This window comes from Leucopleurus acutus, assembly GCF_964270905.1.
Source record: "Leucopleurus acutus genome assembly, chromosome: X".
In the NCBI taxonomy this organism is placed as follows: domain Eukaryota; kingdom Metazoa; phylum Chordata; class Mammalia; order Artiodactyla; family Delphinidae; genus Leucopleurus; species Leucopleurus acutus.
The window spans coordinates 13410899-13437674 of NC_139148.1; the positions used below are offsets into that span (position 1 = coordinate 13410899).

The window sequence follows — 26776 nt, forward strand, 5'->3', positions numbered from 1 at the left end:
CAGTAATGCACTATCAGTTTTTAAGTATGTAAGAGAGTTTGTACAGTTGCAGATACGTGCACAAAGATATATATATATATATATATGTTTATATATATATACAGATAGATAGATACATACATACATACATACATACACCAAAAGTCTGTCTCTAATTTTATCGAGTGAGAGATGAGATTTAGGTTTTCAGCATAAAATGCAGCCTCACTGGCCCTTACTTAGACCAGGCACCACCATGGTATGAACATCTGGATTAAGTTATACAAATGGGGCCCTGGAGTTAGGAAAAGGAATAAATTCAAAGAAACTGATCTTATTTTTCATGCTATATAGGTAAGATCAAGAAGGACCAAGTGAGCATATAAAGAATCAGATGTTTTGGCCCCACGTTTTCCTGTGGGCAGGCCAGAGAGCAGGGTGTAGTATTTTGGCTCAGGCTAGAGGCCAGAGGTGACACTTTTTTTTTTTTTAAAAGACTGATTCATAGTGTAAATGATTAAAAAGCAATTAGAGGTAACTGTTTCATATGGAGCAGTGTTAAAATGAGAGTTAGTTCAACTTATTAGCTCATTGTGTGCGTATGAACTGAGTAAAATGCCGTTCACAGGGTTGGTGCTTGTCCTGTAGGTCTGTTTTCTGCTCGGGGCCTGTGTGGTACTTCAATAGCCAAATCCCTTTAATAGTGTTGATCTCGGGCCAGATTTCTTATAGCAATTGTGATAGAGCCACAGCTTCAGTGTAATTATCTTTAATAAAGAGGAGATATTTTTTTTGGTCCAAAGGATAATATTTTCAGTTTTGTGTTAGCACCACATTTGATGAATTGCAGCTCCCTGTAGACTCATGTGCTCCGAATTTTCCTACTTACACCACTAATTTCTCACTTTATAACGGCAAGTGCTCTTCGCGAGCAATGCAGTGAGCACTACAATAGCACTGTGGGATGAAAGTGCTATGAAGGAAGCATTTTAGCAATACTTCTAAGCTCAGAGAGACCAAGAGGGCTTCATGCAAGGGCCAAGGTTACCAGTGAAATGAGTTTTACAGAATCAAGAGAACTTTTCTTTTTAATGGCTGAGGGGTTCAGAACATTACTGTAGAGAAAAAGCAAATGCAAAGAAACAGGTGTACAAGAGGTCCCTGTGTGTTGGAGGAACTGCCCGCAATTTGGAAAGCTAGGAGGTTTTAGACGAGAGAGATTTCATGTTCGGAGCTGGCAGTGAAGAGCAGCCAGCCTGCTCACTTTAGTCCCGGTGGTGCCAGAGCTGTGGGAGAGGAAAGGCCTCCGATGAGAGAGTTCTGTCTGGGGAGCAGCTGCTGAGGGGACAGCACAGGGTGTCACTCAGCACAGCAGCGCTCACCCTTGCGGACACCAGCATCGTTTGGGGGAGCTTGCAACCTACTGAGGAGTTTGTAGAAGCTCCCCAGGTGATTCTGAAGTGCAGTCAGGATTGAGAGGCACTGGATTAAGGTGAGAGGAAGGAATGTTCAAAGAAGAAGTTGAGAATATAGGGGATCTGTTGATGCTCCACCGCGAGTTCTTAAAGGGCACGGTGGGAGGCTTTCTCAAGCTGGGGAGGGTGGGAGACACGAAGTCCGGTTAGGGGATATATCCAGACCCTGGGGGGACAGGGACCCTGATCACAATGAATGTCCTGGGGGTCCCGGGCTTCTGGTGATAACTGATTTCAGCAGGGTCAGGGGGCATGATGGGAAGGTCTTGCTGGAATGACTAGTCGCTGTGTGCCTCCAGTCCTCTGTGTACTGTTGTGAAGGACTAGCCATGAACACAGATGGCCTTGAAAGGACTCCATAGTCCATTCAGCTAATGTGTCATCTGACTTTGCCATCTGGCTAGGATCAGGTCTCTAAGGGTGTACTGAATCCAGTAGGGATATGCTGGGCATGCCGCTTTACTTCAAAGCCAGATTTCTTAGATACAAGTTGATATAAAATACTCTCTTCATTTAATTTGCAAGGGAAGACTGAGGCTCACTTAAACTCAAATGGCAGTTTGTAGGCCCTGAAGTTCTGAAATATTTGATACTCCCTGCTTTTTTTAAAAAAAAAATACATTGTCCTTGTAAATGAGTATCTTTTCATTTCAAGACTGTTTTCCTTAAGTTAATATAGTTGATGATACAAAATAGTAAATTCTCCTGGGAGACTTTTAAGAGTTTTAGAGCTCTCTCTCTTTTTTGGCATTACTAGTGATTATGTAAGGCTCTTACAGGGTTATGTAATATGTTTTTAAAATGTAAATTTGATTAAAGTATAGCATGCATACTGAATCCATTTTAAATTCATACTAAATCCATTTTCAGGAGAGTAAAATGAAGTATTATCTCACTGGCAATTTTCAAATATCTATAAGAAAACAGCAAGAAACATTCTTGAAATGTAAACAACATAGAAATGTTGCTGCTTCTAAAACTTTGTGGCTTTTTTCTTTATTAAATTAGAACCCTGTGGGCGTATATCACATATCATGAGATCTTTTGCTATAATGTGTTCAGATGATGTCATGTAATGTACATTAGTTACTAAATCACCTTAATATATTGGTTATGTAGATGAAGCATATTTGTAAGCTTTCCAAGGTATATACGGCATCCTGATTTTCACTCATCAAAATATAAATTTAGTATATGTCAAGAGGTAGTCTTCTATGTACTTATGTATTAGAAACTCAGTAATTATTTTGAAGAGAATTTACAAACATATATCACCTAAGATGCCATCTTCATTTTCTTCCAAAGTGTTACTCTCTTCTGTCCTACGGTGCATGCTGAAGATTAGCTGAAAATCACAGTATGTTAGTGAGTGTTTCAGTGATTAAGGAAAGAAGATCTAGGTCCAGGATTTATCTTCATCTGCGATGATGAAAGAACGTAATGAAAGCTGTACAGCATTATACAAATGTGTCTGTCCGTGGTCTTATTCTTAGCCTTACTATTATGAAGCTCTATGGCTTTATGGGAAGTAAGCAAATTCATGTGACGGACCTACTATCTCTTCTAGAAAATGAGAAGATTAGACTAGATAGATCCTTTTAGTGCTTAAAGTTTCTGATCATGTGTTGTATTCCTCGGTCCAAGAAAAATTTTGTTGCAAGTATAGATGAAACATCACAAAACACAATTGAGGACAAGATGGCTTAGACTAATTTCTCCCTGCTCTCCCACTGCTAAGTACAACTAAAAACTCTAGGCATAATATGGCAGAAAGAGGATTTCAAAAGATGTAAAGAGGAAAGCAGGCTGACTAGGGCCTCAGGAGTTGAGGAATAGCATAGTAGTGAGTCCCCTGAGTTTTAACAAATCTTTCATATATCCTGGACTGGGCACTGGAGGAGCCTGCAACCCAGAACCACTGACAGATGCAAACAAAAACATATACTCCCCAGGCAAAGCACTGGGAAGGAGGTAGCTAAGCTGGATATAGACCTTTTTAACAATACTTGCTGTACCCCAGCCAAACACCATGGATGCTCCCCCCTCTGATGTCAGCAGGGACCTACTGGAGAGGCTGGTATTTTGCTCCTCATGTGGTAGCAGTAGACAGCCCAGAGTGGTGCTTTCCTAGTCAGCAAACATGGCTTCAGCAGAGACCAAAGGGGGAATCTAGTCTCTCAACTGTGACTGATGGCAGCAGATCGCCTGGGGAGGCACTTTACACCCCCACAGACAGTGTCACTGGAGACTGAAACATTCCCAGATAAGCAAAACCTCAAGGAATTTGTCATTAGTAGACTTGCCCTGTAAGAAATGCTAAAGGATGTCCTCCAGGCTGAAATGAAAGGATATTAGACAGTGCCTTGAGGCTCTAAAAAGAAATGAAGAAACGTAAAGGTAGCTACATAGGTAAGTATAAAAGCCAGTAGTGTTGCATTGTTAGTTTGTAACTCCTTTGTTTTTCTATATGATTTAAAAGGGAAATGCTTAAAACAATAATTTAAAATCTGTGTTAATGGGCACACATGCATAGAGATGTAATTTGTGACAACAGTAATATAAGGAGGCAGCAGGGCTGTGTGGGAGCAGAGGTTTCTATACTATTGATATGAAGTTGGTATTAATTCAAACTTGTTATAAAGTTAAGATATTAACTAATTCCTAGGGTAACTACTAAGGAAAAAACTAAAAAAAATATGGAAAAAATGAGAAGGTAATAAAAATGTTACACTAAAAAAAAAATCAGTTAATCACAGAAGAGGATAGTGATGGAGGAATTGAGAAGAAAACAGGTATAAGACCTGGAAAACAAACAGCAAATGGCAAAAGTAAATCTTTCCTTATTAGTAATTACTTTAAATTATATGGATTAAAATCTCCAATTAAAAGGCAGAGACAGGACTTCCCTGGCGGTCCAGTGGTTAAGACTTCACCTTCCACTGCAGGGGGTGTGGGTTCGATCCCTGGTCAGGGAGCTAAGATCCCACATACCTCATGGCCCAAAACCAAAACATAAAAGACAGAAGCAATATTGTAACAAATTCAATAAAAATACATTAAAAGAAAATATATATATTAAACAAAGGCAGGGACAGACAGAATGCATTAAAAACTATCCAAATATGTGCTGTCTACCATAGACTTCACTTTAGATCCAGTGATACAAATAGATTGAAAGTGGAAGGATGGAAAAAGATATTACATGCAAATAGTAACCAAAAGAGAGCTGGGGTGGCTATACTAATATCAGACCAAAATAAACTTAAAGACAAAAATTGTTACAGGAGACTTAGAATGACATTATGTGTTGATAAATGAGTCAATCCATTAATGTGATAAAAATTATAAACATATACACACCTAACAACAGAGCCCCAAAATATGTGAGGCAAAACCAACAGAACTGAAGGGAATAATAGCCAGTTCTACAATAATAGAGACTTTACTATATCACTTTCATTAATGGATTGACAACTAGACAGAAGACCAGTAATGAAATAGATACCTAATAGACGTCTATAGAACACTCTACTCAACAACAGCAGCCTACACATTTTTTCTCAAGTGCACATGGAACATTCTCCAGGATAGAAAATATGTTAGGCCACAAAACAAATCTCAGTACATTTAAAAAGACTGAAATCATACAAAGTATCTTCTCTGACCACAGTGGAATGAAAGTAGAAATCAGTACCAGAAGTAAAACTGGAAGATTCAGTAATATGTGGAAATTAGATGACATACTCTTAAAAAACCAAATGGCCTTAAGGGATACACAAAACAACTAGATGTACAAATGCAGAGTTGTTAAAATGCATTTGAAATTAAGAGATGGGCAACTTAAAACAATCATATATTATATGATATTTATAGCATATTTTATATATTGCTATATAAAAACTTCATGGTAACCACAAACCAAAAATCTATAATAGATGTACACACATAAAATAAAAAGGAATCCAAATATAACACTAAATATAGTCATCAAATCACAAGAGAACAAAAGAAGAAAGGAACAAAAAAGACCTAAAAAAACACCAAACAATTAACAAAATAACAATAAGAATATACATGTGAATAATTATCTTAAACGTGAATGGACTGAATGCTCCAATCAAAAGACATAGTGTACCTGATTGGATATAGAAACAAGACCCACGTACATGCTGTCTACAAGATACGCAGTGTAGAGCCAAAGACACACACCGACTGAAAATGAGGGGATGGAAAAAGATATTTCATGCAAATGAAAATGATAAGAAAGCAGGGGTAGTAACACTCATATCAGACAAAGTAGACTTTAAAACGAAGGCTATAAAAAAAGACAGAGAAGGGCATTTTATATGACAAAGGGATCAATACAAGAGGAGGATATTATACTTGTTAATATATATGTACCCAATACAGGAGGACCTAAATATATAAAGGAAATATTAACAGACATAAAGAGAGAAACTGACAATAATACAATAATAGTATGAGACTTTAACACCTCCCATATATCAATGGACAGATCAGATGGAAAATCATTAAGGCAACAGTGGTCTTAAATGACATAATAGAGCAGTTGGACTTAATAGTAAGGACATTGCATCTGAAAAGACCAGAATACACATTCTTTTCAAGTGCACATGGAATGTTCTCCAGGATAGATCACAAGCTAGGGCACAAAGGAAGTTTCAACAAATTTAAGAGGATAGAAATTATATCAAGCATTTTTTCCAACCACAGTGGTATGAAACTAGAAATCAATTACAGAAAAAAACAGGAAAAGCACAAACACATGGAGAGTAAACAACACACTCCTAAAAAACCAATGGGACAATGAGGAAATCAAAGAGGAAATGAGAAAATACCATGAGACAAATGAAAATAGAAGCACAGCTTTCTACAGTCTGTGGGATGCAGCAAAAGTAGTTCTAGAAGGGATGTTAGAGGGATACATGCCTTCCTCAAGAAACAAGAAAAATCTCAAACAACTTAACCTAAGCGTTCTAAAGGAATTAGAAAAAGAAGAACAAACAAAGCCCAAAATGAGCAGAAGGAAGGAAATAATAATGATCAGAGAGGAAATAAATAGACCAAAAAAAAGAAAAGATGAAACCAAGACCTGTTTCTTTGAAATGATAAACAAAATTGATAAGCCTTTAGCCAGGCTCATCAGGAAGGAAAGAGAGAGGACCCAAATGAACAACATAAGAGATGAAAGAGGAGAAATAACAACCAATACTACAGAAATACAAAAAATCATAAGAGAATACTATAGACAGTTATATGCCAACAAATTGGACAACCTAGAAGAAATGAACAAAGTTCTAGAAACATAAAACTTGCCAAAAATGAATCAGGAAGAGACAGACAATTTGAACAGACCTATTGCTAGTAGTGAAATTGAATTTGTAATTAAAAAAGCTCCCAGCAAACAAAAGCCCAGGACCAGATGTCTTCAAAGGAGGATTCTCCCAAACATAAGAATAACTACTACCTATCCTCAAACTATTCCAAAAAATTTAAGAGGACAGAACAACACTCCCAAATTCATTCTGTGAGGCCACCATGACCCTGATACCAAAACCAGACAAAGACACTACAAAAAAAGAAAATTACAGACCAACATCTTTGATAAATATAGATGCAAAAATTCTCAACAAAATATTAGCAAACTCAATCCAACAATACATAAAAAGGATCATACACCATGATCAACTGGTATTTTTTCCAGGGATGCAAGGATGGTTCAGTATTCACAAATCAGTGTAATACACACCATCTTAACAAAAGGAAGGATCACTATCATGTAATCATCTCGATAGATGCATAAAAAACCTTTGACAGAATTCAATATCCATTCATGATAAAAAAAAACTGTCATCATAGTTGGTATAGAGGGAACATATCTCAACATAATAAAGGCTCTTTATGACAATCCCACAACTAACATCATACTCAGTGGTGAAAAGCTGAAAGCATTTCCTCTAAGATAAGGAACAAGACAAGGATGCCCACTCTCCACCACTTCTATTTAACAATGTATTGGAAGTTCTGACAGCAACAATCAGAGAAGAAAAAGAAATATCAATAAAAAGCATCCAAATTGGAAGGGAAGAAGTAAAACTCACTATTTGAAGATGACATGATACTATACATAGAAAACCCTAAAGTCTCCACCTCGAAACTATTAGAACTAATTAATGAATTCAGTAAAGTTGCAGGATACAAGGTTAATATACAGAAATCTGTTGATTTTCTATACACTAATAATGAACTATCGGAAAGCAAGAGCAAAGAAAAAAAAAAACACCAAAAAACAACCAAAAAGCAGTTGCCCCAAAAAGAACAAAATACCTAGGAATCAATTTAACCTAGAAAGTGAAAGACCTATACTCTGAAAACTATAAAACATTGATGAAGGAAATTGAAGATGATACAAAGAAATGGAAAGATATCCTATATTCTTGTATTGTTAGAATTAATATTGTTAAAATGTCTATACTACCCAAAGCAATCTACAGATTTTTAAAAATTTTTTATTTTATTTATTTATTTTTGGCTGCACTGGGTCTTCGTTGCTGTGCACGGGCTTTCTCTAGTTGGGGCAAGCGGGGGCTACTCTTTGTTGCGGTGTGTGGGCTTCTCATTACAGTGGCTTCTCTTGTTGCAGAGTACGGGCTCTAGGCGCACAGGCTTCAATAGTTGTGGCACGTGGGCTCAGTAGTTGTGGCTCGCGGGCTCTAGAGCGCAGGCTCAGTAGTTGTGGCACACGGGCTTAGTTGCTCAGCAGCATGTGGGATCTTCCTGGACCAGGGCTTGAACCCGTGTCCCCTGAATTGGCAGGAGGATTCTTATCCACTGCGCTGGGAAGCCCCAATCTACAGATTTAATGCAATTCCTATTAAAATACCCATGACATTTTCCACAGTAGAACAAAGAATCCTAAAATTCATATGGAACCACAAAAGACCTCAAATTGCTGAAGCAATTTTGAGAAAAAGAGAACGAAGCTGGAGGTATCACTCTCCCTAACTTTAGACTATACTGCAGAGCTACAGTAAGCAGGACAGCATGGTACTGGTACACAAACAGACACATAGATCAGTGGAACAGAACAGAGAACCCAGAAACAAACCCATGCACTCATGGCCAATTAATTTACATCAAAGGAGGCAAGAATATACAATGGAGAAAAGACAGTCTCTTCAGTAAGTGGTGTTGGGAGAACTGGACAGTTACATGTAAAAGAATGAAATTAGAACGTTTTCTCACACTATGTACAAAAATAAACTTAAAATGGATTAAAGACCTAACTGCAAGACCTGACAGCATAAAACTAGAACACTTTGACAAAAGTAGAAGCAATACATTTTTGGATCTGTCTACTAAGAGAAAAGAAATAAAAGCAAAAATAAACAAACGGGACCTAATTCAAGTTAAAAGCTTTTGCACAGCAAAGGAAATCATCCGCAAAACAAAAAGACCACCTAATGAATGGGAGAAAATACTTTACAAATGATATGACCAACAAGGGACTAATATCCAAGATAAATAAACAGCTAACACAACTCAATATTTTTAAAAAAGCAGCCTGGCTAAAAAAATGGATAGAAGACTTGAATAGATGTTTTTCCAAAGAAGACCTGCAGGTGGCCAACAGGCACAGGAAGACATGGTCAGTGTTGCTAATTATTAGAGAAATGCAAATCAAAACCATGATGAGACATCACTTCACACCTGTCAGAATGGCTGTCATCAAAATGACCACAAATAACAAATGTTGGCTAGGATGTGGAGAAAAGGGTACTCTTGTACATTGTCAGTGGGCATGCAAATTGGTGCAGGTACTGTGAAAAACAGTATGGAGGTTCCTCAAGCAACTAAAAATAGAACTACCTTATGATCCAGCAATTCCATTCCTGGGTATACATCCAAAAAAAAAATGAGAACACTGATTTGGAAAGATACATGCACCCAGTGTTCATAGCAGCATTATTTATAATTTCCAAGGTGTGAAAGCAACCTAAGTATCCATCAACAGTGAATGGATAAAGAAGTGGTGTATATATATAAAAGGGAATATTACTCATCCATAAAAAGGAATGAAATTCTGCCATTTATAGCAATATGGATGGACTTAGAGAATATTATGCTTAGTGAAATAAGTCAGGCAGGCAAAGACAAATACTGTGTGTTATCACTTACGTGTGGAATCTGAAAGGTAAACAAATGTATATAGTAAAATAGAAATAGACTCACAAAGAAAATAAACTAGCGGATACCAGTGGGGAGGGGCAAGATAGGCATATGGGATTAATAGGTACAAACTACTATGTATAAAATAGGTTAACAACAAGGGTTAGGGTTAGGGTGCAGCACAGGGAATTATAGCCATTATTTTATAATAACTTTAAATGGAGTATAGTCTGTAAAAATGCTGAATCACTGTGTTGTACACCTTAAACTAATATAATATTGTAAATCAAGTATACTTCAATTAAAAAAAAGAGGAGGAGCTAGCTAAACCCAAAGCTAGCAGAAGGAAGGAAATAATAGAGTGGAGATAAATAGAGAATCGGAAAACAACAGGGAAATCATTGAAACCAAAAGTTGGGTTTCTTAGATGATCAACAAAATTGACAAACCTGTAGCTTGACTGACACAACTCCTCTTGTGTTGTCCTCTAGTTAAAATAAAAGGCTGTATTTTAAATTAAAATTAGGTTCTGATAAATTTCTCTCTCACTGTAGATAACATTGTTTTGAATTTATCAAGGCTGAAGATTCAAGTAGATTATTCTGCTTTGTGTAAGACCTTTTTTCATATATTGATTTTGGCAGTACATTTTACTCTATGGTACCTAGCTCTAGAATTGTTTCATAGTTTACTCAAAAAGCTAATCATATTTTCAGGTTTGTGTAGCATGAAGAAACAGTTGTGGTTTAGACCAATCTTTGTTGATAGAATTTTGAGAGCTCTCCAAGTCCTTTTATAAGGATTTATTAAAGGAATTTGAAAAGTACTATTTTCATACAGCTGGCACTGAATGAGAAATTCAAAAGGCATAGGAAATGGCCGTAGTGAGAAGTTCAAGGAGAAGAGAGAGTGATGAAATACTGGCATTGGAATAGAGGAGGAAAGATTAAGTATAAATCCCCTCCTTTTAAAAGGAGCACTCAGAGTTTTCCAGCTATCAACAAATGCCATTAGAATTTTCCCCAAGAGCTTGTTCAAAAGAAAGGAAAAGTTCTATGATGACATTTATTTTAGTATTATTGATAAAAATTAAAACAATACAGACAACACAAATGCCCAAGAAGGAGGCTCTGGTTAAGAGTATTGTATGTATATCCACCCAATAGAGTATTAGACATCCATTAGAATGTTTACAGGGAAAATAGTAGAAAAGATCCAAATACAGAAATGTTTACTGATTGTACCACATAAAAGTATTCAGTAGAACTTTGATAGTAAGATATTCTACTCTCTGAGAGTGATCTTGAAGGTCCATAGAAAACACTGATCGGCCCCTTTGCTGTGGTCAGAGTTTAAATTCCTTTTCCTTTGTTGCTGGCCAGTGTTCGCTCCTCATTGGGCCTTTGAACTTTGAAGTTAACTCCTCAGTGAATTTCCACTAACTCTTTTTAGGGGTCTAAAGGGGTCGCTTAAGTAATTCATCTATAATTTAGCTATCTCATCTTATGATAAATTGTTTATATAAGTACATTCTCTATTTTGGGGAGACTTTTTGTGAGAGGTAGATTTATGAATTTCGGTATCCTTGAAGGTCTCTATACGTTTCAATCACAAATGTCACGTATCTACTGTTGAGCATTTGGAAGTGGACTGCAGTAACTGGTAGAAGTTTAAATAGCTGTTTTGGTGGGGAAATTAGGGAGTTTTTCTTTTAAAGATTTCCTCTTTCAATTAAAGATTGGGAGAAAGGGAAAAAATGCTCTCTGTTATGACAACTAGAATAAAAAAAAAAAGTCAGGGGCTTCCCTGGTGGCGCAGTGGTTGAGAGTCCGCCTGCCGATGCAGGGGACACGGGTTCGTGCCCCGGTCCGGGAAGATCCCACATGCCGCGGAGCGGCTGGGCCCGTGAGCCATGGCCGCTGAGCCTGCGCGTCCGGAGCCTGTGCTCTGCAACGGGAGGGGCAACAACAGTGAGAGGCCTGCGTACTGCAAAAAAAAAAAACAAAAAAACAAAAAAAAAGTCAAAGCTCTATCAGAATAAAATGGCCTTTGGAAGCTACTTTTAAGAGACCATGTTCTCAGAACTTGTGATGAGGCATATAATATTGCATAATCGTATAGTTAGGATAACTCCAGCAATTGTGAGGTTCACATAAACCTTTTACTGAAATACATAACCTAGTAGTTTTTTTCATCCATGTTCTCTGGATGGTAAACTTATTGCCCTTTCTCTTAAGTGGTAATTTTGCTGCATGTATGAATAGAATTCTAGGTTGAAGATTATTTTCCCTCAGCATTTTGAATGTATTACCTCCTTCTCTTCTGGCATTTATTTTTGTTGCTGCTGAGTATTCTGTGAATCTATTTTGGGTTCCTTTGGAGTTACTATCTTTTCTCTGTGGTGGCTTTTAAAACTTTATTTTCGATGTTCTGTTGCAATTTCACTGTGATGTGTCTAGGCATAGATTTAAATTTATTTATTCTAGATGATGATTGGTATGCACTTTCCATCTGGAAAATCATGTCTTTAATTTTAGAACACTCTTAGTCATATCTCTGCAGGTTTTGATTCTCTACTTATTTCTTCTATTTTCTTCTCAAACTCATTAGCTATGCTTCTATATCTGGTAACACATCTTTTATTTCTAGTAGTGGTACTTTCATCTTTTTATGTCATGATCTCTCTGGGTTGGCTGTGGATGAAATCTTTGACTTCCAAATTTATAACTGTTTATGATTCCAGGTTTTATAGTCCATTCTTTTTTATGTTAATCTGTTCTTGTTTCACTTTTCCCAATTTCTGTTTCATAGTTCTCTGTTCTTTTTCAGGATGTATTCCCTACTTTTAACTTTGTGGGTTCTAAGCAAAATTATTTTAAAGTTATTTTCAACTTGTTCTGTCTTCATTTTAGTCAGGAGTAAATTCATCTTATTTTTGGGAGGCTGTTCTTACTGCTGGCTTTTTTCCTTCCATGCTTTTTGGAAATTTGCTTAGCAGTCTTATTTGGTATCGGAGTTTCAATTTCATTCTCAGTTCTCCGAGCTCCTCTCTTCCTAGCAGTTCAGTGGTGTCCCTGCCAACCATACCCCACCACCCTGCGCCCATGGGCCTCTAGTCTGGGGCCAATTCTTCTCCTTGAGGTTCAGCACTTCCGTCTGGTACAGATGTAAGTGATCATGCAGATGTCACCAGATGGTGGCTGAGCCCAAGACCAGGCTAAAGTGTTGTATCTGTTTCTGCTTCCTTTCATTAGGAGGCAGCCCCGAGCACCTTCACAGGCTTCTTCGTGGCTTTGCAGGTTTATAGGTAGTGAAGTGTCACCTTAGCCTCTGGCTTTAGGGAATGAGCTTGGTGCGGGAACCCTGCCTCATGTGGGGCATTTAAATCCCTGTTATTCTGCTGGGTATGAGCTCTCAGCTGCCTCCACCTGCTGCTGAACCCTCAGCCTGGCCTACCACTTGGGGTTTTTTTGGCTGTTTTGGATTTTATTGTTTTTATACAACAGGTGCTTATTAGTTATCTATTTTATGCATATGCCTGCCACTTTGTGATTTGGCCCCACAGGGATCTTTGTCTTGCTGCTGAGTGTGTCTTAGTCTTTCGAATTTTATCACTTCTGTGCTCATGCTCTCCTTTGTCATTGCATAGCATTTTACAGAACAGGAAGTTGAAGTTCAGAAAGCAGAAGTGAACTACTTGGGACCTCTTCGTTAGTAAGTGACAGAACCAGCTTTTGTAGAACAGGAGAGCTGGGAAAGGTTTCTGGGCTGGTGCTAGAAATTTAATGATAAACCTTGAGAGAGAGAGAGAAATCATTCATCGCACATCATAAAAATTAACTATAGGTATGCTGAGCACAAGTTAATAAGGATTTTCAGTCTCTCTGCCCATTTTCTAAATATGAAGTATCGATATTTCCTAATATTAAGCTAAAACGTTTATTGTTTAAAGTGCCTTCCCCAGGGAAGACTTAATGTTCAGCTTTGCCAAAATAGGTTGCACAGTTTGGTCACTGGGCCATATTTGGTGTAGCCGAAGGCCAAGTGTAATCCATATCCTGCTTTCAAAAAGGGAAAAAAAGGCAGAAGTTTTACATCATAAATAATTATTATTTATGCATTTCAGAATTGATTTTAGAAGTATACAAACCATTGAGGCTTTGCGATTATTTATTTTATAAATTTATCATGTACTTAAGTATAGTGTTTATGTGTCAGATGCTCTTCTAAGTCCTTTATAAATATTAACTTATTTAATCCTAGCAACCATGTGCAGTAGGTTCTGTTGCTATCGTCACTTTGCAGATAAGCAAACTGAGGCACAGAGAACTAGAAATTTGCCCAGAGTCACCCACAGCACGTTAAAGCTGTGATTCTGACCCTGACTATCTAGGCTCAGAGTGCCGGCTCCACCCACCATGCTCTGCTATGCAACCACGTCTCACAGTTATTTTCTTAACCTCTCTCTTATTTATTTATTTATGCATGCGTGGGCTTCAGTAGTTGCAGCACGTGGGCTCAGTAGTTGTGGCTTGTGGGCTCTAGAGCGCAGGCTCAGCAGTTGTGGCACACGGGCTTAGTTGCTCTGCAGCGTGTGGGATCTTCCTGGGCCAGGGCACGAACCCTTGTCCCCTGCATTGGCAGGCAGATTCTTAACCACTGCGCCACCAGGGAAGCCCACCTCTTTTTTCTTAACAACAGAGTTGACATATTATCACCAATACATTTTATGTTCTGAAACCTCTTAATAAATTAGCTTTATCCTACCACTGGTAACTTGTTTTCTTTCCTAGGTTTCCCCTCCTTATGACATTTTGCTTGTAATGTTATTGTGTAAAGCTTACTGTGCTAGCATCACTCCTCTGAAAGATGCCTTAAGTTCATCTAATCAATTCATCAGGTGTTAATGAAATGTGCTTACGAGAGGCCCACACTTTGCTGACAGCTGTGGGATCACAAGGGTTGTGATGTGCTCCTTCTCCTCCAGCTCCTTTCCCCTTCCCCACCCTCTGAAAGCGGCCACGCCTAACACCTTCCATCCTGTAGTCTCTCATGGTGTATGTATGTAACTGTGTCATTTTCCATGTGTCTCATCTAAACCCATTTTCTCATGCTCTGTGCTCAAGGATTGTAGGCGATTGCTGGACACCATGTTTCCTATAACTAACAAGATAGCCCGGTGTTTCCCCTGGGAGTCAACTGCGGCTGGTTTCTAGGTTCCTGAACAAAGGAATCCTTATTTCTCTTCTCTGACACCCCCACACAGTGATAAAAAGCAGGAAGCACCCCTAAGTGTCAGGGGAGAAGCAGGATGGGATGGGAGGGTGCCCCCCTGTGCTGTGGTGTCACTAGGAGAGGATGGTGGAGGATGTCCAGAGGGTGGGCCCAGGGAGGCAGCCTGACAGAGTAGTTAAGAACGTGGGCTTGGGGTACAAATCCTCTCTCTGCCTCTTACTGGCTGTGTGTCTTTGGACACATTTACTTAGCCTCTCCGTGTCTCAGTTTCACCATCTGTGAATGAGGATAGTTGTAGTGTCTGCTCTCATAGGGTTGTGATAATTAAGCGAGTTAATATCTGTAAAGCACTTAGGATGGTGCCTGGCACATGGTTGGCCCTCACCAACCATGAACTGTTACAACTGTCAGTACAGGCCCAGCGCAGCAGAGGTGGAGTCTAGTTGGCAAACAGAAGAACAGACTCAGGACAGCCAGAACTTCATGATCACGAGCCCAGAATGAGTGCCGGGCTGCCTTACTAAACTACTTGTGTTTAAACCACCTTCTTTCCCTTCTATGACCTTTCGCGACTGGCCTTCTGCCTACATCAGGGGTCAACAAACTACAATCTATAGGCCAAATCCACATGTCACCTGTTTCTGTAAATAGTGGAAATGAAAAGGAAAAGAATCAACAGAAAGACAGTTCCCCCATCAGCCTTTTAACCCACCATCTCCTAACACAAGGATTGCAATGCCTGTGTCTATAGTTTGCGGCTTTGCCTTGAGGACCTTTTTCTGATCAAGATGCTCTGTCTTTCCAACTTTACTAGTAAAACCTCGAGCAAATATCATTTATTCACCTGGCAGCTTCCAAGGCTTGCTGTGGGTGGTCCTTCTCAACTCTGTGTTTCTGAAGCATAACTAGAAGAAACCGACTAAGGCCTTGCCTTTAAGGTGAGGAAGAGGGAAAGAAGCTTGTCCTGGGAAAACACGATAAAGGAGTTGTTTCTTCCCGTCTCCCTCCTGAATACCCTGCTCTGCTCAGCAAGTTCTGTAGGTATCCCTTACTTGTGTGCTGGTAAATCTTCTCTCTGAGAAAAGAAAAAGCCCCTATTTGTAGCTGTTGCCAACCTCTGGTTGTAAATATTCCCACATGGTTGATCGCAGGTGCAGTTGGGAAGGGATGTGCCTCATCATTGGCTCATTGGTGCCAGTGTGCCCTGTGGTAGACAGCTTTATTTTGCCACTGAATCTTTGTGTCAGTATTCTCTGTGCCAGGGGAAAGGTTTTTTGTTGTTTTGTGGGGTTTTTTTTCGTTTGTTTTTAAATCTAGGGCACTGTTCCAGCCCAGTCCCAAACTGTGCTGATAGAAATGGGGCCATGTCTTTCAAGTCAACTTGAAATGAATCTTCCTTCTTGTTTACATTTAACTTGTGCCACTAGGTGGCACTTTAAGGACATTACAGGAAATTGGCTTTACTGGATTTATTTTTTAACTTTTTATTCAAGTATAATATGCGTATTGAAGAGTACATATTGAGTGTTCAACTCAGTGAATTATCACAAGCTCAACACACGTGTGTTATTGGCACTCAAATCAAGAAGCAGAATATTACTGGTGCCTAGAAAGCCCCTCTTATGCTATTTTTCAGTTCCTATCCCTTATTCTTAGGGTTCCCACTATTCTGACTCGCAGCAGCATAGGTGAGTTTTACTTGTTTCCTGCCTTATATAAGTGGAACCACGTAGTATATACTCTTGTGTCTGGCCGCTTTTGCTTACACGCTGTTTGTGTGATCCATCCAGATTGTTGTATGCAGCTGTAGATCATTGCTGTATAGTATTCCGTTGTGTATGCAAATATGTCACTGTTTTCTCTTTCTTTTTTCTTTTTTTGGCTGTGTTGGGTCTTTGTTGCTGTGCCAGGCTTTCTCTAGTTGTGGCAAGCAGGGGCTTCTCTTCATTGAGGTGCGTGGGCTTCTCATTGTGGTGACTTCTGTTGTGGAGCCATGGGCTCAAGGTATGTGGGCTTCAGTAGTTGTGGTGCGTGCAGGCTTAGTAGTTGTGGCGCACGGGCTTAGTTGCTCCAGGGCCTGTGGGATCTTCCCGGACCAGGGCTCGAACCTGTGTCCCCTGCATTGGCAGGTGGATTCTTAACCACTGAGCCACCAGGGACGTTCTGTATCACTGTTTTCTACTGTTGATGGATATTTGGGTAGTTTTCAAATTTTGGCAGTTATAAATAATGCTGTTATGCATATTCATGTACGAGTTTCTGAGTGGATGTATGTTTTCATTTCTCTTGGGTCTATCCCTAGGAGTAGAATTTCTGGGTTATATGGTAAGCATATGTTCAGCTTTAGTGGATGCTGCCAAATGGTTTTATAAAGTGTACTGATTTATGCTCCATCAACAGTGTTCTCATTTCACTTCCACATCCTCATCAATACTGAATTTATTTTATGGCTGGTTCCTAACTCTTACATAATTTTTACAGCTCTCTCTCTAGCCAGCTATTTCTAATTGAGTTTCTTCTAAAGCCACTTTTCTCTGATGGACCTGGCTCATGCAGGAAGGGCCGTGTCATCCCAAAAGGGGACATTTATCACAGTCTAAGTATGAGCTATCAGCAGTTAGAAGAAATGTTATTGAAACACTCCATCACTAATACAGAGCAATGGGAATGGGAAAGGAATTCAAAATTGTAAGTGTGGTAAAACATCGAGTGAAGCTAGGACTTTGAGGCGCTTTGAAATTTTTATACTGTATTGTTGCCAGTCTGTGTATGTCAGGTGTGAGGGACCAGCAAAAGATTTTTAAAGGCCTCGTAACCAGATGCCTTTGAATTTTGATGGTGGTGGGTACCTGTTTTAGTAAGAGTCTGTTTGGTGTGGCAAGGGGCGTTCATATAGCATCTTTCTTCAACCCTACAGTGGGGAAAATGGGTCGCAGGAGAATCTTGCCGTATATCACCTGTGTTGTTGACTCTTTGGGCTGTGTTATAATACGGCTTTACATATGGGATGAATAGAGGATGGGGCTCAGACTTGGTTCTATTACTAGAAAAGAACCAAAATCTAGTTATGGGCAAATATTTTTCTTTTAGACCAAAATGCAGTGCCCATAGTCCTCTAGTTGTAACAGGAAGTCTGTTTCGTGGATGTTGTCCATAATCCAGTAGGTTCCAGGAATCCCTGAGTGATTATGCTTTGTGACTTTCGTATCCAGGGGCTAGTTGTCCATCATAGTTGCTGATTATCCACTTCGTTGAAATTGTCCCTGAGCTCCTCTGTCAGTGTTCCCCCGAGTGTCCCTGATGTTGGACTGGCCTGCTGTAAGGGCACCAGAGATACTCAGTGCAAGCTGCCTGAGATGTTTGTACTGAGGCAGCCACGAAATCTGCTTTTATTTGTAAAAATGTCTTCGCTCCAGTATTGGTAGCAGTAATATCCAGTGGCACAAATTTGGATTGTGGGCAGCCTGCTCTATGGGATCTGCTTATTATCTAAGCCAGAGTCAGCACTCTCCCAGTCAAGGTTTTCATCTTTTGGCAAGAGGGGAAAAGTCCCTCATGTTGAGTTAGCTTCTACTTACAGAAATAGATCCTGTGCCTGGGAAACCAATTGTAATTTTACTCCCGATTATGATAGTAGCTGCCATTAGTGAATAGCTACTGGGTTACTGTGCTTCGCACCCGAGACAGATGTTTCACTTAATCTTCACAATGCTAGGAGTTAGATGGATTATCCCCTTTTGCAGATGATGAAATTGTGGCTCAGAGAGGTTAAGCCCATGCCCAAGCCAGTGCCAAGCCTGGATTTGACTCCAAAGCCTGTGCCCTGTACCTGCTGTGCTCTGTGGCCCCAGTTGCCATGGGATGAAGTTTTTGACTTGTCCACTGGAATATGAAACAGTGTTGGATTCATTACCAGTTCACTGCATACATTGATCAGAGGACCTGCTGTTTGCTGGTCTTTAGCTTCGGCACTGGGGAAGCGAGAGTGAAACAAGACCCAGCTCCTACCCTCCAGGTGCTTATACTTCAGCTCCATTTCTGTCTCTCATAAGTGACTTGGGTCATGGATTTTGGTAATTGTTCTTACAGAGAACTCAGTCCTCTGGATTTTCTCTCTGAGACTGACTGTCAAATGATGGGGTTTGTTGTGGCCACTGTGCTGCTGGCTGTTGGTTCTGCATCTTCTATGCCTGGGTTTGACCACAGGGCTTTCTGGTGTGTCCTTAACCAGCAGAGATTGGGGTCAGGTTAAAGTCAAGCACCAAGTGACACTGAGACTACCACTAAGATGCTGCAGATCCCCTAGATACAGTAGCAGGATTATCTGCTCATCTGCCTAGAAATCAGCCTTGACCTTTGTGATTCTGTCTTGGGATCTGCCTGGATTCTTGGGAGGTAAATGAAGCTTAAGTTTCTTTTTCTAATCTGTCAGTAGCATGAATATGTGACTCTTTGCTTGTTGCAAATTCGACTTGTATTTATTTTTTAAAAACACATTCATGTTTCTTTTTTTTAAAGTTTTTTTTGATGTTGACCATTTAAAAAAAAATTTATTTATTTACTTTTGGCTGCATTGGGTCTTCGTTGCTGCGCGCCGGCCTTCTCTAGTTGCGGCAAGCGGGGGCTGCTTTCGTTGCAGTGTGCGGGCTTCTCACTGTGGTGGCTTCTTTTGTGGAGGAGCAGGGGCTCTAGGCACGTGGGCTTCAGTAGTTGTGGCGCGTGTGGGCTCAGTAGTTGTGGCGCACGGGCTTAGTTGCTCTGCGGCCTGTGGGATCTTCCTGGACCAGGACTCGAACCTGTGTCCCGTGCATTGGCAGGTGGATTCCTAACCACTGCACCACCAGGGAAGCCCAATGTTGACCATTTTTAAAGTCTTTATTGGATTTGTTACAGTATTGCTTCTGTTTTATGTTTTGTTTTTTTGGCCGTGAGGCATGTGGGATCCCAGCTTCCCCAACCAGGGATTGAACCCGCACCCCCTGCATTGGAAGGCGAAGTCCCAACCACTGGACTGCCAGGGAAGTCCCTCGACTTTTAAATAAAAGTCTTACTGGTAAAAATTTTGCACAGCTTCAAATATGTATTTATTTATTTATGAAACCATATTGCATATACCACCTATTGCCTCCATGGTAAATGGAGAAGAAAACAATTAAGAAGCCTGGTTAGTTTTTGCTGGAGCACCTGTGGCCTTTTCCAGACCAGGACCTTGGAGACTTGGTTTTCTCATTTCTTAAATGAAGAGTTTGGGCCATCAGTGGTCCCTAGCTGGTCTGGGCTGGCTACATAAAAATCACTCAGGGAGCTTGTTAAAATAGAAGTTCTAGTGTTCCAGCCCTAGGAGATTCTAATTAGAGAAGTCTGGGGTAGTATCTAAAAGTCTGTAATTTATAAAAATTCCCCAGATAATTCTCTTGTGTAGCTATATTTGGGAACCACTGGGCTAGAAGTTCTAGAATAAATAGAATTGAGTTGAGAAGAAACTTGTGGTGTGTTTGAAGATTCAGGTAATACTTATGTGCCTGGAGTGGGTTCCCAATTGGCAAACTAATAATGCAGTTATGATGCAGAGGTAAATTGGAGCCAAATGATGGAAGATCTTTTTTAAATTTTTTTTCCTATTTCTTTATTTTATTTAATTGATTTATTTATTTACTTTTGGCTGTGTTCGGTCTTCGTTGCGGTGCACGGGCTTCTCATTGCAGTGGCTTCTCTTTGTTGCGGAGCATGGGCTCTAGGCGCGTGGGCTTCAGTAGTTGTCACACGCGGGCTCAGTAGTTGGGGCTCGCAGGCCCTAGAGCGCAGGCTCAGTAGTTGTGGCGCACGGGCTTAGTTGCTGCGCGGCATGTGGGATCTTCCCGGACCAGGGCTTGAACCCATGTCCCCTGCATTGACAGGTGGATTCTTAACCACTGCACCACCAGGGAAGCCCGATGGAAGCTCTTTAACTGGCCGAGCGGTTGTGTTGTGTGCCACAGGCCTTAGGGACCCATCGAGGGGCCTTGAGAAAAAGTGTTTTGATGAGAAGGCGCTTTACAAGATGAGTTCCTCAGTGGTCTGCAGGGTGGATTAGACCAGGGGAAAAACCGAAGGCTGGAGAAGGACCCACTGAAGTTTCTGCAGTGGCCCAGGTTGGGGGGGGTGGGTGTGATGAGCACCTGGGCTCAGATGGGAGCCGCAGGGCCTTTGTGAGCTCACCTGCCTGGGTGGAACTGGAACCTGAGACGTGTTGTTTTTAAGCTACTTCAGAAAAAAATCCATAAGTTATCAGTGTTCTGTTCATGTGTTTTAACTACCATAAGGAATGATTTTTATTGTGTTTGTGTCCAGGAGGTTTTAGAGGAGTGCAGTAAATAAATTCTTGCAGAGAAGTACTTGGCAGCAGCAGCGAGAGCTGCTACTGCAGGAAAGCGGAGAGGCAGGGAGGGAGCCCTTCTTGCCCAGCAACAACACGTCCTCACCCTGCCTCACACGCTTGGCCAAGGCTAGAGGCAGAGGGATGTACATTTGACTTGAATGGAGTTTGCCATTCAAATCAAATGGAATGGTTTTCCTTTATTCCTCTAGAACCCAGTCTGTAGGTCAGTGTTTCCCAAAGTGTGTTCCACAGAACATTAGTTTTGCTGGATGGTAATGTGAATTACATGAGAATAAGGCGTCGAAGCCAAATACGTTTGTGAACTGCTGGGTTAAACAAGGGCAGTGGCTTCCTTTACCTCACAGGAGTTCAGGGTGTGTGGCGTGCTGTGCGCTCTCTGGATTTCTAAGAGGGAGAGACTCTGCAGTGTTTCCTAAGCTTATGTGTAGAATCTTCTCCCCTCCAGGTCAGGGACTGGCAAACTATCACCCACACACCGAATCTATCTTGCCACCTGTTTCTGTAAATAGTTTATTGGGATGTAGCCACGCCCGTTCCTTGTATTGTCTGCACCTGGTTTTGCACTCAGCAGCAGAGTTGCAGGTTGGCAGCAGAGACCTGGAGACCCAGAGACTGAATGACCGGGACAACTGAAAGTATTTACTATCTGGCTCTTTCCAGAAAATGTTTGCCAGTCCCTCCTCTAAGAAATTCGTGGAACTGGTGTTCCCTTGGAACCCTTATTGGGTGGGTTGTTCTAGCACTGGTTTGTGATGAGTCTGCTTAATTTTATTCAGCTACTGTGCTGCCATGTTTCTTTGCTCTTGCTTTAAACTATTTCCTGTCTCAACCATTTGCCCATTGTCTAAGATGGAAGCCAGGACTCCGTGTATCACTGTTCTTTCACTTCCCACACTCCACCAATCTCCAAGGAAGTATCCAGTTTCCAGTCCAAATAGTTCTCAAATCTGCCTAACCTAACTCTCACCAGACTGGTTTGAATGACCATCGTCTCTTGTCTTGTTTTCTTCTTTAGCCTTCTAATTGAGTTCCCTTCCCCCAGTATGGGTCGCTTCCAATTTGTTTTACTCACTGGGTCCAGAATGATCCTTCTAAAACACAAATCTAGTCAGCTCACTTCCCTACCTGAAATCCTGCATTGGCCCCTTTGGCCCTTGGGATAAGCTCCAAATCCTTGTACCAACCAAGGTGTAGTCAGGCAAACAGAAACTGCTCTAGGTGTTTCACACTGGAAGAGATTTCATTCACGGAATTAGGTGCTTACAGAAAGAATTAGATGTGCTAGAGGAGCAGAGGTGAGTGAAGGCTACCGCTATCAGCTTTACCACAACTTACTGGAAATGCAGATATTCCAAGGACTGAAGGAAACAGCTGGAGATGCTCAGGATGCCTGCAGCATGGAAGTCATGATTTGCAGGGAAATGCCCAAGGCCACAGCAAGATCTTCTGACTGCTGAAGCCCATGCTTTTCTGCCCGCCGCTGCCAGAGGAGCAGTAATATGGCTTGTTTTCTGTCACCTCCTTGGTTTCATGTGAGTGACTCTCAGTGGCAGTAAGGAACTGTGTTGAAAGGAGATTCTATAAATGTAGTTCCCAGGTTCTGACCCACTGCAGTGTAGGGAAGAGCATAGATGTGGGGAATGGTACTGAGTGGCCAAATAGTCCAGGATGACAATCTGTAAGACCATGTGTGGTCCAATCCACTGCCCTTCTCCAACTTCAGCTCTCCCATTGTTCTCCACTGTTCACACTTATTCCACCCTACTAGACCCCAAGTTCCAGACTTACTAGAGTGTATTTTTTTAAGAGGCCTAAAACTATGAACATTTATTATCTCATAGCTTCTGTGAGTTAGAGATTCAGGAGCAACTAATCTGGGTGGTTCTGGCTCAGGGTCTCTCATTAGGCCACAGTCAAGACATCAACTGGGACTGGTGTCATCTGAAGGCTGGATGGGGGCTGAAGGATCCACTTCTAAGACGGTGCATTCACGTGGCTGTTGGTAGGAGGCCTCAGTTCCTTCTTATGTAGGCCTCTCCACAAGGCTGTCTGAGTGGCTTCAGGACATGGCAGCTGGCTTCCCCCAGAACAAGTGATTCAAGAGACAGCCCAAGGAGAAACATACTAGAGTGCTTTAACTTCCCTCTTCTGGGAGCACAGTATCTGGTGTCTCAGGTCCAGTTGCCTAGAAGCAGAACCTGAGCTGAGGATTCTTGGAAAGTGACACATCAGATGTATAATATAATTATCTGTATAATTGAATAACTGAATGATCCCTTCTTCTGGTGGAGAATCCAAATGCTTAGCCTCCCTGGGCCTGTGTCCCTTTCTGGGGAGCCAACTGAGCAGAGCCCATGTTGTTCCATCAAAACCCCACAGCAGTTCTCAGCATCCTGAGTGGCAGCACCTTCCAAGTCCATGTGACCTGTCCAGGTTTTTCATTGCAAAATTAGAATGAAAATATGTTTCTCATTTCTGGATAGGAGAGTATTCAAATGACAGTTAAATTTTTAAAAGGGACCTTAGCTCAAGTTTCAATGAGCTCTTGGCTAAAAGTGCCTTTTCCTGGCTTGTCACGTCCCAGCTAGGTATGTGTTGTTACACATGGAGCCATGAGGGAAGGACTGATATTCCAGTATAATTGTACTCCACATATTTATTTCTTTCATGAAGTTCAGGCATTGGATTTCGCTTCAGACAACAAGAACTTTTGGACAAGGATGTATTGTCCATATTGATAGCAGAGTTGTTCCCCCATTTCTCTAATACACAGAGAAGAAAGGGAGCCACTGAGGTCCCCCTGTTTTCATGGGTTTTCATTCTCCCAGAATTGTTAACTTAGAAAAGTCTGAAGAAATAGCAACGGAATCTCCCACTTTGACCTGCTTGCCAGCTGCTAAGTCTTATGTGAGCTTCACACTGTTTTCATGAAGGGAAGTGGAATAGTTTATTGGGAAGAGGGGCTTTTGCGTGTCTAAGTCTCATCTTCAGGTTTTTTTAATTTCTTTTTTTTTTTAAGCACAAAGCTAGTTTTCTTTTTCCATCTCTTTTCCTGGGATAAGTTCTGGCTGGGGTGAGGCTCTGCCTTTCCAGGTCCTTCCTGATTCTTGTGTTCTAGGCCCCTCCTGAGATTTGCTCTTTTGAATGTTAATAGGTGGACCCATTTAGAATGGATCCTGGACCAGTAGAAAGTGGTGGGGAGGTCTTGAGTTTCCTCTTAAGGAGACTGATGGTTAGATCAGCCTGACTTAACACTGCAGAGTTGTTTGTTACTAGTCATAGAGCTAGAAAACCCAGGCCCTTGAATACAATTTCAGGAAGGTAAATTTTATTTTTTTAAATAAATTTATTTATTTATTTTTGGCTGTGTTGGGTGTCCGTTGCTGCGCGCGGGCTTTTCTCTAGTTGTGGCGAGCGGGGGCTACTCTTCGTTGCGGTGCACAGCCTTCTCATTGCAGTGGCTTCTCATGTTGCGGAGCACGGGCTCTAGGCATGTGGGCTTCAGTAGTTGTGGCATGCAGGCTTCAGTAGTTGTGGCTCGCGGGCTCTAGAACACAGGCTCAGTAGTTGTGGTGCACGGGCTTAGTTGCTCCGCGGCATGTGGGATCTTCCCGGACCAGGGCTCGAACCTGTGTCTCCTGCGTTGGCAGGCGGATTCTTAACCACTGCGCCACCAGGGAAGCCCAGGAAGGTAAATTTTAAAATGGAAAACAGTTTTCAGGCCTCACAACTGCTCCTCATCCTTCCCAAGCCCCACCCCATTGTTGTTGGTGATTTAGAGATGTTTACAAGAAAAGGAAGTCAGTGATACAGACACTCTACTGCTTTTGCTGTGCTCAGAATCCTCATTTTTGTTGAAAAGAGGATGGAATTTATCATTTCCCTCAATATTTCCACAAGAAGGAGACTTCACTCATCTCCCCAGGAAAGGGAGCGTTAGGACGGACACCTCTCTCCACCTGCCTGATGATACGAAGGGGAACTGACCAACTGAAAGGTGGGGTGACTGGTCCGTCACTTCTCTCCTCTCTGCCTGGCTGCTGGGCATGTGGGCGCAAACCTGTGGTCCCTGTGGAGAGCGGGTGGGCCGTAGCAGGGCAGGCCGTGGATTGGCAGTGGAAGGCGAGTGTGGGCCTCAGGTCCAGGTCCTGTTCTTCAGCACAGGTCACGGGCAGCCCTGCACTAGGTGCCTGTCAGGTCCTTGCTCAGCCATTCAGAAAGCTGACATTGGACTAGTGCATCTTGGAGTGTGATGCCATCTGTCCGAACCCCCGAGAAGGTGGGGGAGCCTGACCGTGAATGGCTCTTGACCGACTTCACTTGGATGCTTCCGGGTACTTCAGACTCAGTGTGTCCCAAAGCAGGCTCCCCTTCCCACCTGCTTCTCCCTCGGTTCCTGTTGCGGAGGTTGGCCTCCGTGCTCTCGTGGTACCCCAGCCTGCCCTCCCGGGTGTCAGAGCCTGGGAGGCCCCTCAATCCTCCTTTCTCGCCACCCCTGTGCAGTGCCCCTCTGCACCCAGCTCGCAGCCGGGATGTCACCTTTGCCTGAGTGTTGGTGACCCACAAGGCCGGCTGCTGTTGTAGCCCCCGCACGCCCTCGCTGTAGTCCTTATTCCCCTGAAGCCTGTTTGCCTGCTCATTCTCTGCCTTTCCCGCTAGACTGCAAGGTCCAGAGCTTGTTCATCCTTGAACAAGTTCATCCTTGAACACCGGTGCTACTACAGGGGCTGCCTGTTGTGGCTGTTGGATACTTTTTGAGTGAATAACTTGGATACTTCTTGAGTGAATAACACTCAGGCCCAAGAGTGCTGGAGGCGGTAGAGCATAGTGGTCACAGCCCAGCTTTGGAACCTGAGGCCTGGGTTTGGACTCTGCTATTTGTGTGATATTGGGTGAGTCCCTTACCTTCTGGGTCCTTAGTTTCTTCCCGACTTCCTAAGACTGTGATGATGAAATGCAGTAATCCATGCAAAACATCTAGAACAACATGTTGACACATAGCAAGTGTTCGGTGGTTCATAGTACACATCTATTAACAACAACAACAACAACAACAATAATACAGTTACCCTTAATGGAAAGGAGAAGGCTATAAGAAAAACTTGGAACTAGAAATCATGCATGTAGAGTGCCTGCAGCGTGGGTTTCAAAGAGGCGGGGAGTTGCTTGGGCACCAAGGATTCCAGCGCGGGCAGTGGAAGTGTAGGAGCAGACGGGCTTACTGTGGGGAAGAGTGGACAGGGAGGGAAACATGGAGCAGGAGAGCCGAAAACAGGACCTTGAGAAACCGCTCACGTGAGGGACAAGAGGAGCCAGAACAGGAAGAGAGAATGATTCCAAGTTGGAGACTGCGACTCATCAGATGCCAGGGACAGGACTTTTACAAACACAGCTGAGGGTGCCGAGCTGGGCTGCTGGTCTCTGAAGACTAGAGGCAGCTGGAACGTGCTGGGTGGGGCGGTGGTTGGGGAGGAGTAGGGTCACAATAAGGAAGAAGCCAGGCCCCGCAAGGGTTTGA

The 26776-nt window shown here is 41.9% G+C and overlaps 1 protein-coding gene across 9 annotated transcripts in view; it reads left to right on the forward strand.

Moving 5' to 3' along the window:
- REPS2 (RALBP1 associated Eps domain containing 2) overlaps positions 1–26776 on the forward strand; it is a gene marked incomplete at its 5' end in the record, with an annotated part of 232284 nt that overhangs the window by 172486 nt on the left and 33022 nt on the right. The window lies entirely within an intron of this gene.